We start from the raw sequence: 10,965 nt of genomic DNA, 5'->3' as shown, positions 1-10,965 counted from the left end.
TTGAGCCTTTATCTTATAATTAAGTATGGAAAAAATAATGTTAGAAAATTTCAAACCAGTATTTCTGATAAAATTGATAGCTTCTAGAAATTATTTAACTTGGAACATAAACCGTAATATTAGAATCTTCTTCAGTAACACCCGACATTTACTCTAATCCAACATTTCCACACTAAAGAAGATAAATGAAGGTTTCTTCCGTACGGACGTCCCTTATGAAAAATTCTAATGAATACTAACAACAAAAATAATGAAGTGCTATCGAATTAATAAATCACCATTGCTTCAATATTTTTGTATCATGATGATTCAACGCGAAGAACAATCGTTTTATTCAAGAGTAGCGGAAAAAAACTTATCGATTTATTGGAAGCAGTTCAAGACTTTTTAAAGTCAAGAAGAAATATCGATTATTTTTATTGTTACATCAATGAAGAAACCGCAAAAATGAGTGACCTTATAAGAGAATTTTATGTGTCTGATCTTGATCTCGGCTGATGTAAAATTGCTACAAGGGTAGAGATCTCTAAACCAGACAGTTTTGTATCTAATGCATAAATTTAACAAGTATAAAGTAGACTAAATAAAAAACTTACAAAAAGTTTCTATTAGGGAGAATATTTAGTTGTCATGCTGACATGCTTATTTGACAATATCTTTGTCATTATTCGGAGGGATGGAACTCAATTGAGAAGAAATAATGCTTACAGGTTTTCAAATTAATTCAAGACTGGAAAGAAGATATAGAAACTGATCAAAAATTATAACAATAAAATTATAATTTGTAACTTTCTGCTTTAAAAATTTATAATTTTTTTAAAATACACGGGTAAATAAATATTTTAATGAATTAATTCAGACTGAGTAACAATTATAGATTCAAATTATAAAGAAGTTCCTCAAAGAACTTCTAAGGATCCTAAAGATCCTAAGGATCCTCTACTTAAGGTAGAACCCTCGCGACTTTCGTATAGTCAAAAGTTTATGTTAGAGTGTACGGTACATATACTTAAGAGTAATTACTGACAAGCCTAAAACTTTTTGCTGTTTATGTACTTATTTTAGCCTATCACCAACGACAAACTGATCGTTTGAAAAGTCTGGCAACACTGCATGAGCGTTAAGATATTTTATAGTGGTTATACTGTAGTTTTTTGGACTAGCTGTAGACTAATCTCTGTTTTGATACATGCGTTTATTTATTTATTTACATACGTTTATTCGGAAATATAATTACAATCTCTAAAAAAAAAAATAATTGACAGTATTGTTTTGTTTTTTCAGAAAAATCAGTAATTAAATTTTTTGTGTTGATGTATTAACTGATTTTAAATTTTACTATTTTTTATTATTTCATCTGACTATTATTTTTATAACTTATCAAAGATTAATACATATTATTGTAGGAGTTAGGCAGGGTTTAGTGAATATAAAATAATAAGATGAGAGTTAATTAACAAATAGTAAAAGATATATTCTTGCTTTACATTTACACGAGGCGAATAGGTATATATTTTTTTGATATATATGAATGAATGACCCATGTGCATGAATCATCTAAGCTACCGGTGTCCAAGCGACGCGAACAGTATGTGCCGTAGCCCGATGTGTGACAGTGTGTGTGTATGTATTACACTAACTCCAACACTCTCCCTTAATACAAACACATACACCTGCTTAATGTGTCTCTCTCATTCCCATGGCGTTGGTGAATTTTACGTGTTTCTCCTTTGGTAAAGCTTTGGTCAAGATGTCGGCGGTCATCTCGTCCGTAGGCAGATGAGCTAACTGAATCTCACTGCTTTTGACAGCTTCCTTGACGAAATTGAATTGAATACGAACGTGTTTGGTCCGGTCTTGGAATCTCGTCGCTGTCGATGAATGTATTGCCCCTTGATTGTCGCAATAGATCAGTCCTTTTGATAATTCACCAATTCCCATCTCGCCGATGAGTCCCCGTAAGTACATTGACTCTTTCGTCGCTTCGGTGAGGGCCTTGTATTCGGCCTCTGCCGTCGATAGGGCTACTGTTTGCTGCTTTTTGGATTTCCAACTAATGGCAGCTCCTTCAAATGTAAATACGTATCCTGTGTACGATTTTGAATCGTCAGGATCATTACCCCAATCGGCGTCGCTGTATCCGGTGATCATGTCGTTGGATTTGTTGTAGATTAATCCCATTTTGGATGTCCCTCTCAGGTACCTTAGTACCCGTTTTGCGGCACCCCAGTGTTCTTCAGTGGGTTTTTTGTTGAACTGACTGAGTATACTCACTGTGTGCGCAATATCCGGCCTAGTTGCAACCGCTAGATACATCAGGGATCCTACTAGCTCTCTATACTTCGGATTTCTCGTCGATTTCTCCGGGTCGTTAGTTGCTCTCAACTTCGACGTCGGGCTGGCAGGTATCTGCTGTGGAGTGCAAGTCTTCATTCCGAATTTTTCTAGCAGTTCTTCGATGTATCGTCGTTGACTTAAACTTGTCCTTCCGTGTTCTTGGTTGAATTCTATTCCCAAGCAGTACTTGGCTTCTCCCAAGTCTTTGATTTTGATCTCGTTTGCCAGTCCCCTTTTGAGTTTATCAGTCCACTCTGGGTTATTCGACGCTACCAATAGGTCGTCGACGTAAACTGCTACCAGCAGTATGTCGTTGGCTGTCCTATACACGAATAGACATGGATCCGATATCGTTGGTTTCAGTCCCAGTTTCTTTAGTATGCCGCTCAGCTTATCGTACCATTTCTTTCCAGACTGTTTGAGTCCATATATGGATTTTTGTAGCTTACAGACTCGTTCACCTTTTGTAATGTCCTTTAGCATCCTTAATGCTCCTTTTTGAACTTCAGAGTCTCTTCTTTCGCTGCGTGTTATTTCCTCTAGTGCTTCTTTCAAGCCACTTGGAACTTCCATGTATAGTTCTTCGTCTACTTTTGCGTGTAGATACGCCGTAACAACATCCATTTGATGTATCTTTGCGTTAATCCTCGTCGATAACGCTGCTAGTAACCTGATTGTTTCTAGTCTCGCTACTGGTGCAAAAGTTTCGTTGTAATCGAACCCTGGTCTCTGCGAGAATCCTCTCGCTACGATGCGTGCTTTCCGGCGTTCTATTTTTCCTTTGGCGTTAATCTTGTTCTTCAAGATTACCCTGGAACCGATTACAGTTCTCTGTTCTGGGCGCTCTACTAGTTCCCAGGTTCCATGTTCCAGGTGCGAACGAACTTCGTCAGCTAGTGCACGTTTCCACTGCGGGGTTTCTGCTCCCTGAATAGCTTCTTCGAGGTTGATATCTGCCGTCATAGCAAGTTCTTCGATAAATTTTGCGTCTACGAATTCCTCTCCCTCGTCGGTATTGCCTTCAATGTCCTCTGTTGACTTCTGTGAATCATTTGAGCCTCCATCGTTCCTTGGACGTTTGTCTTCTTGAAATAATGAGGTTTCAAGTGGTCTCTTTTGTCTCTGGACTTGCACTTCGTCGTTTGGAGCAAATACTTCATCTGAAACTTCTTCTTCCTCTTGTCCGGACGGCGTTTCTTCTTCTTGTGACAAGTCTTCGCGACTTGAAGCAATACTCGACGCACTTACATACCTATAAATTTTTCGAGGTCTTCCTGGCTTCCCAGTTTTCTGTTTCTTGGGTCTTCCTGGTCTTCGTGCTATCACTGGTTCTTTTTCATTTTCTCCACATGATATCCTATCTCTGTGGGCTCTCCCTGGCTCTGGTGCCTCTTCCTGTGGGTGAGTATATTCGACGTCTAGCTGTACGGTGCCTCGTGGTCTCATCACGTGCTCTTCAACGACCTGTACATCTCGTGTTATGACGACTTTTCCATCGTCATTTCGTCGTACTCTGTAGGCTTTTGCTGTTTCGCAATATCCAACCAGTCTTCCTTCGATTGACCTATCATCGAGTTTCTGTCGGCCCGTTTCCTTCCTTAGTACGAATACTTTTGCGCCGAATACTCGTAGGTGTTTTAAGCTTGGTTTTCTGTCGAACCACAATTCAAATGGAGTAGATCCTCCATGGCTTCTACTCGGACATCGGTTCCTTAGGTAGTTGGCTGTTGTAATAGCTGCTCCCCAGTACATCGTCGGAAATCTAGCTTGTATTAGTAGGCACCTTGCCATGTCGACGATTGTGCGGTTCATACGCTCTGCAACCCCATTTTGTTGCGGCGTGTAAGGCGCTGTTAGTCGCCTCTTGATCCCCTCACTTCTCAGGTACTCGTCGAACGGCTTATTACAATATTCTCTACCGTTGTCGGACTGCAGGGGCTTAATTTTTAGCCCTGTTTGCTTTTCTACGTAGCTTTTGTACGTCTTGAACGCCTCAAACACTCCATCCTTGCTTTTCAGCAGGTACAGTTCACACCAGCCGCTGTAGTCGTCGATGAATGTTACGAAGTATCGGTTCCCGCCTTCGGATCTCGTTCCTGAAGGTTGACATAGATCTGAATGGACTATCTCCAGCATTTGTTGGCTTTTTTTTGTTCTTAGCGAAAATGGCTTTGATGTCAATTTTCCCCGGTGACACACGTCGCATGACGTCGTATCCTTCTTTAGGGGTTTCATCCCCGACGCTTGGCCTCTGGACAGGTCTACTACGGCATCCATATGTAAGTGGCCTAATCGCGCGTGCCACAGATCTATATCCGACGTTTTGGTCCGCTCTGTAACCGATTCTACCGCCTTGACTTGTTCAGACTGTTCCCGTAGGTAATACAGATCTCCTATTCGATCGGCGACTAATTTGACTTCTCCGTTCAGGTCCCTGACGATGGCGTCGTTCTTCCTGAATAAAATCTCTCGATCGTTTCGAGTGATTTTCGATACGGAAATTAGGTTAGTCCTGAGATCGTTAACAAGTAAGGTATTACATAAATTTAGATTGATATTACCGTTGTTTGTCCTAGCCTTAATGTGAGCAACCCCCTTGGCACTCGCAGTCGTTGACGCTGCATTTGCCATATTTAACTTAGTTGCGCACTCTTTAATGTCGGTCAGAAGTTCTTCGCTGGCACACATGTGCGTGGTACAGCCGCTGTCCAAGCACCATCTCATCCTTGAAGACACGTTTTTGACTTCTTCTGGATGGTCGACGACGTAGTGGGTTTCTGGCGATGTATCTACGCTCCTTGCCGAGTTTTGTCTTCTCTCCGGGCATTTTGCTGCCCAATGACCATTTTTTCCACATATAAAGCATGGTTTGTGACTTTTCGGTTTTGGTTTACTTCGGTGTGAATTTCTTCCGTATCGACCTCCGGCATATAACAAATTGTTATCTTCTGCCGTTTCTACTGATTTTCTACTTCGATTTTCGTCGAGTATCTTGCCTATCAGCGCCTCTGTCGTCGGAAGTTCGTCATTTGATCGAATTGCACATCGAAAGTTCTCGAAGCTTGATGGTAGGCTTTTGAGAATTAATACTACCAACATATCACTAGGTATCGCAATGTTCATACCTTCTAACTGTTCTACGGCGTTTGTAAAACTGTCCAATCGTGCCCGAAAGTCATCTTCGTCGATTTTGAATGATGTAATTTCTGTCAGCCACTCTATTTTCCTCACGGGTCCTTTTGACGCATGAATTGATTGCAGCTTGTCCCATATTTCTTTCGACGTGTTGCACTTGGTGATCGTCTTTAACTCGGCGTTACCAATCGACAAGATAATGTCCGCCTTGGCCTTTTCATCGCCGGTTCTCCATTTTGTCGTCTCCGCCGCCGTCGCATTACTTCCAACAGGACATGGAATTTCACCGCTCACATAACCCCATCGGTCATGTTTCACAAGAATGCATTTCATTCTCATCTGCCAAATATCGTAGTTGCGTTTGTCTAACAACTCGATACGCGATGCTCCGTCCGCCATGTTTGGTTAGCTTCGGTTTTTTTTTTTTTTTTTTTTTTTTTTTTTTGACGATTTCACTTTTGGTTTTAATTTTCTCACTATTAAATTTATTTCACTTTCTTCTAATTCACTACTGGGCCCATAACCTGTAGGAGTTAGGCAGGGTTTAGTGAATATAAAATAATAAGATGAGAGTTAATTAACAAATAGTAAAAGATATATTCTTGCTTTACATTTACACGAGGCGAATAGGTATATATTTTTTTGATATATATGAATGAATGACCCATGTGCATGAATCACCTAAGCTACCGGTGTCCAAGCGACGCGAACAGTATGTGCCGTAGCCCGATGTGTGACAGTGTGTATGTATGTATTACACTAACTCCAACAATTATTATATTAAAATTGTTAACTTTTTTGAATTTTTAATAAATATTACTTATTAAAAAATACTTATTTTCATAAAATAATCATTGTTATTTTTTTTTTAAATAAATAAAATTAATAACTATAATATTACGCCTAACGTACATTAAACTTTTCAAATTTTTCAGCGCTTGCGCGTCTCATACTTTTTTCGCGGTTCACAAAACTTGCGTTGTTGCCATAGCTTTATTAACGTATCCCTTCCTCGGCTAAAGTCTGGTAAATTTTTCATTACTTATTAATAAATATCTCTGAAAGTGTGTGGTAATTATCAATGAAATTATTTTTAAAAAATTGTTTAGTTGTTAGTTAACGTTACTCTAGTTTTTTAAAAAGATCCTAAGAAAAGTTTCTGAGATATAAAAATGTTTGTAGGTAAACTTTTGGATATCCCGTATACCGTAATGTATAAGAGCGTTCAAAACTCAAACTTTGAAATTAAATATCTCTGAAACTAGATGGTCAAAAATTTTCAAATTGCGCCAATCGATGCAGAATTATATGAACATTAATCTGTCAAAATTTTTTAAAAATCCTAAGAAAACGACTCTGACGAGGGTATTACCTTAAATAACTTTTTCATTGGAAAACAGTTTATTTTTAAAATAAGATCAACAATTTTTCGTCAAAAACCACAAGGTTTTCTTAAATTAAGGATCGAGATTCACAGTTCAAGGAAAATATATTGAACTCAAGAATATAAATATTCTTGAGAGAAGCTATACATATGACTTTGAAGGAAGTAAAATATTTCTTGCGTTGAAAAATCAAAAATATTGATTAAGAAATAATTTTATTTTATGTAATTATTAGAAACTTTTGAATCAAAATCTTTAAAATCAATTACATAATATTCTTTAATCAAGATTTTGATTGACTCGCTATAAAATTTTTGAAGTCAAGAATATTGTTTTTGAATCAAAATCATATTTTGTTCTGTGCACTTTCCAACTTTAATTTTTTATTAAAAAATTTTACGGCTAAAAATATTTTAACATTACATTTTGAGCGATGAACTTTACTCTTTTTTCTACGAAAAACTGTAAAAATTCGAAAAAAATGTTAGTTTAAAATAATTTTGACTTGTTTGAGCTAAATTAACAGTCAACTAATTGGGCGTTTTATGCTCAAAATAAGCGAGAAGTTTTAGAGATGTCGGGTAGGATCAATCGTTTTTCATATTTTGTGTTTGAAATCTATTATCTCTCACACTAGCTTGATGCTCTGAGGGACGAGCTACTCTTGTCATAATTCACAAGTGTCCTTGTTTTCTAAAATATCTTAGAACATATTCTCGGAAAATATTTCAATTTTTCCCATGTGACCCCTGTGACATTTTAGTTTACTTATATTTCATTGAAATCGATAAGGGTAGAGTTCAACAATTAGATCCTGACGTGCTATGACTCATATCTCATACGTAAAAATTACACTGCTGGCATGACAAAATTTACAATCCTACGCTTGTCAATATTTGGTAAAATATTTAACGAAGTTTATTTATTAATGAACACGAAGGACGAAGACTCATTAGCATTTTATCGCCCCACACTGATCGAATTCTTTGTAGTTTAGTAGGAAAATTTATGGTCCCTATGTAAGTCGAAAAGATCAATATACAACAATGTATCCTTAATTTGAGAAAAAATTTATTGGACCAATTACTACTTTGTTTTACGAGCGGTTTCGAGGAACATTTTACAGCATGTCAAATTCTGATTTTAATCCTCGAGAATCTTGCAACCTGTTTCGTATAATTACTAATTAGAATCAGTTAAGCTTTTACATCATTAAAAAAAATTAGGAAAACGGTTGACCTTGAAAGTCATCCCTGCAACTTTCCGCTACTTTCGTAATTAAGCACTCAAAATTGCGCTTATTACGTCTTTGAACTCGAAGAGCTCAAAAATATAATTTTCATTTAGTTTTGAGCTCTCCGAGCTCAAAAGTCTGATAGAAGTTTAATAAAACACTATTTTTTGAATTTTCAAACCGCAATCACTTTTGAATAAATGAACCGATTTTCACGCGGTTGGCGGCACTCGACGCAGTTTTTCAAATTTTATGATACATTTTTAAACACAAATTTATAAGACCGGAAGTTTCGGTGTAATTCGAAAAAAACGCTTTTGATCGATTTCTTTCGTCAACGATAACTCACGAACGAATCAACCGATTTTGACCGGCTTGGTGGCGATCGACGTGGTTTTTTGATGTTAAGAGCTGATTAGTTTTTGGAATTGATTGATCGAGCCGTTTAAAATTTATTCAAAAAAAACTTGATTTGAAAAAATTTTTTTTCGTAGTTTTTTTAAGATTCCTCAAAATCTACCGGTCGGAATCGGTCCAAATTGTATTCAAAATCTAAGTTTGGTCAAGCCCTTTCAAATGACACCAACCGCGATCAAATCGGCCAAGCCGTTCAAAAGTTATGAGAGGTTTACATACATACACACATTCATACATACATACATACAGACACCATCGCGGGAATAGTCAGGGAAGCTTCCTAGGACCTCAAAACGTCAAGATCTGATGAAAACTCGATTTTCGGAAAACGGGGTAAAAACAATAACTTCTCGATTTTTGAAAATTTTCAATTTCCTTAGCGGGAAGTTAATAGATAGACCACTCTGATAACCACGCTAATTATCTAAATCTGTGATCTGTTCAAGATCCATAAATGCTGATATTCACTCAGCCGCGAAGTCATTAGAAGTAATATCTTGAGTTTAAAAATTATTATTTCTTCTTTGAAAAATTTAGAACTAAATTTTTTAGATAAAATTCTAATTCTTAAATATTATTGCACAAATATGCGGAAATTTTAATAAAAAAAATTGAAGCCGATGGTTCATTAGATACGTTAAATTTTGACAATATTTACTCGAAGTAAATTTCAGAAACGACGAGTTTGAATTAGTGGTTTGTTTAATTATCAGTTAGAGTTCCCGTTCATCGGCTGACAACTCGCGTAGCACTCATTGAATTTACTTTATATATTTATAAATTTCCCGTATAAGTATTAGTAAATGTATATTGTGTACCGATCAGTTAGATGTGAAATATTGGCAGTTTGAATTTTCATGCCAGACACTCGCCAGCCATCGGACGAAAATATAATTGATAAATAAATAAAATACGATCTTAATTAAATTACATTTATTGGATCAATATTACGTGTGTAAATAAAACATACGTTAAAATAAAAAAAAATTTGTCGGATTTTACAAAGTTCCACCCACAAGGGGGGTTGCGGGGGCGTTAACAATGAAAAATTCCCGTTTTTAAAATATAGCTCCTATTGACTTCAAATTTAATAGAAGTCGTCTACATGTGATACAAAAATGATCCAAGAACGGCTTTTACACCGAATCACCTCCAATAAAGATCGCGGGGTGGGTGTTAACAATAAAAAATCTTAATTTTTAAAATATAGCTTCAAAAAGCTGCAAATTTGGTAAGGATCTTTTATTTGTCATGTAGAGATCATCTCAATATGGATTTCAATAAATTTTACTTCCGACTCGACGGAATGTGGAACCTGTGCAAGTCAAAATAATACTCCAATTGAATTTCAAGTCTAGATCTGAAACTATAATTCTATAAAGTACCCAACGAAGCGGGTGGGCAACAGCTAGTAGCAAATATCTGAATAATCAAAATAATCTTCTTACGCAAAACAAAACTCATAGAATTTATTATAAAGAAAAAGTTTGAAAATCCAAACAGCATAACAAGAAGCGTCTTGAGAAAGCAATTATCACCAAGAATTAAAGTCAGGATCTTAAGCATTACTTGATCATCTCATAATAGAACGAAAAAATGTTCCATGGAAGTGCATCTACAGAATCCGTACAATTCCAAAAAAAGTTATCAGAGAATAAGACATCATCGTCTTCATAGAAAGAGCAATGTAAAAGGGGTTGCCCCGCCCTCAGCGAAGAGAAACCGAAGCTAAAGTCGAGTCGTCAAGCTCGAATTCTATCTCACCCTCGCATACCCGTACACCCTCTTACACCCGCTGTTCTTCCGGGTACCCCACGCCCTTTCTCCTCACTCACACAAACATCCAGACCAAAACTGCCCCTCACATTCCCTAATCTCATATAACCTACCAAACAATCATACAAACAGATATAAAAAGCTTATATGTATAAATTCGAGCATACTTATTCACCCACACACTCACGTGACCCTCGCACGCTCAAATACTATCCACCACTACCCTTATAACGTGAATGTTTAACGCCAATAGCTACCCTACCATCGTTACTACCACTACTGAGAACCAGAGTTCGTACTTCTTCGTCTTCTTTTATAATATGGCGGCGATCGATTCGAGACTGCCGTTTGCCGTCGTGCGTTATGGCCGCAGTGGCGCCACTATCATACGTTTTAACACTTTGTCTCTTCAGTCTCAACTCGGATTCAGTCTATGACTAGACCGTTATTTGCTACGAGACTTTAATTCCCTTTTTTTCGCCTTTATTTTCCAAGGCGCTATAATTATTATTTATTTACTTTTTTTATTAATCATTCTTCAAATTATTTAACTAATTATTATTATTCGTATTTTTTTACCCGTGTCTGTTACGCCATTACTTGCAAGCAATAACGGTGAGTACTTTTATATATACTAAGAAAAAAAATTTTTTTTTCGTTTTTGGTGTGTGTGTGTGTGCG

The 10,965-nt window shown here is 36.9% G+C and overlaps 1 protein-coding gene across 8 annotated transcripts in view; it reads left to right on the top strand.

Moving 5' to 3' along the window:
* Positions 1–10,709: 10,709 nt before the first annotated feature.
* Cpx (synaptic transmission protein complexin) overlaps positions 10,710–10,965 on the top strand; it is a 66,051-nt gene continuing 65,795 nt past the window's right edge. For 6 of the 8 annotated variants that reach the window (XR_012478881.1, XM_074240192.1, XM_074240189.1 and 3 more), the window contains exon 1: positions 10,710–10,899. The gene's annotated coding sequence lies outside the window, so the exon portion shown is untranslated. The remainder of the gene's footprint in view (positions 10,900–10,965) is intronic. The other 2 variants (XM_074240186.1, XM_074240187.1) reach the window with 2 other exon arrangements.

This window comes from Cotesia typhae, unplaced genomic scaffold, assembly GCF_013202065.1.
Source record: "Cotesia typhae breed Kobodo isofemale line unplaced genomic scaffold, CoteBio_Ctyphae contig_26, whole genome shotgun sequence".
Classification (NCBI taxonomy): Eukaryota; Metazoa; Arthropoda; class Insecta; order Hymenoptera; family Braconidae; genus Cotesia; species Cotesia typhae.
The sequence above is the reverse complement of the archived record's forward strand: the minus strand, read 5'-3'. Positions and strand labels throughout refer to the sequence as shown.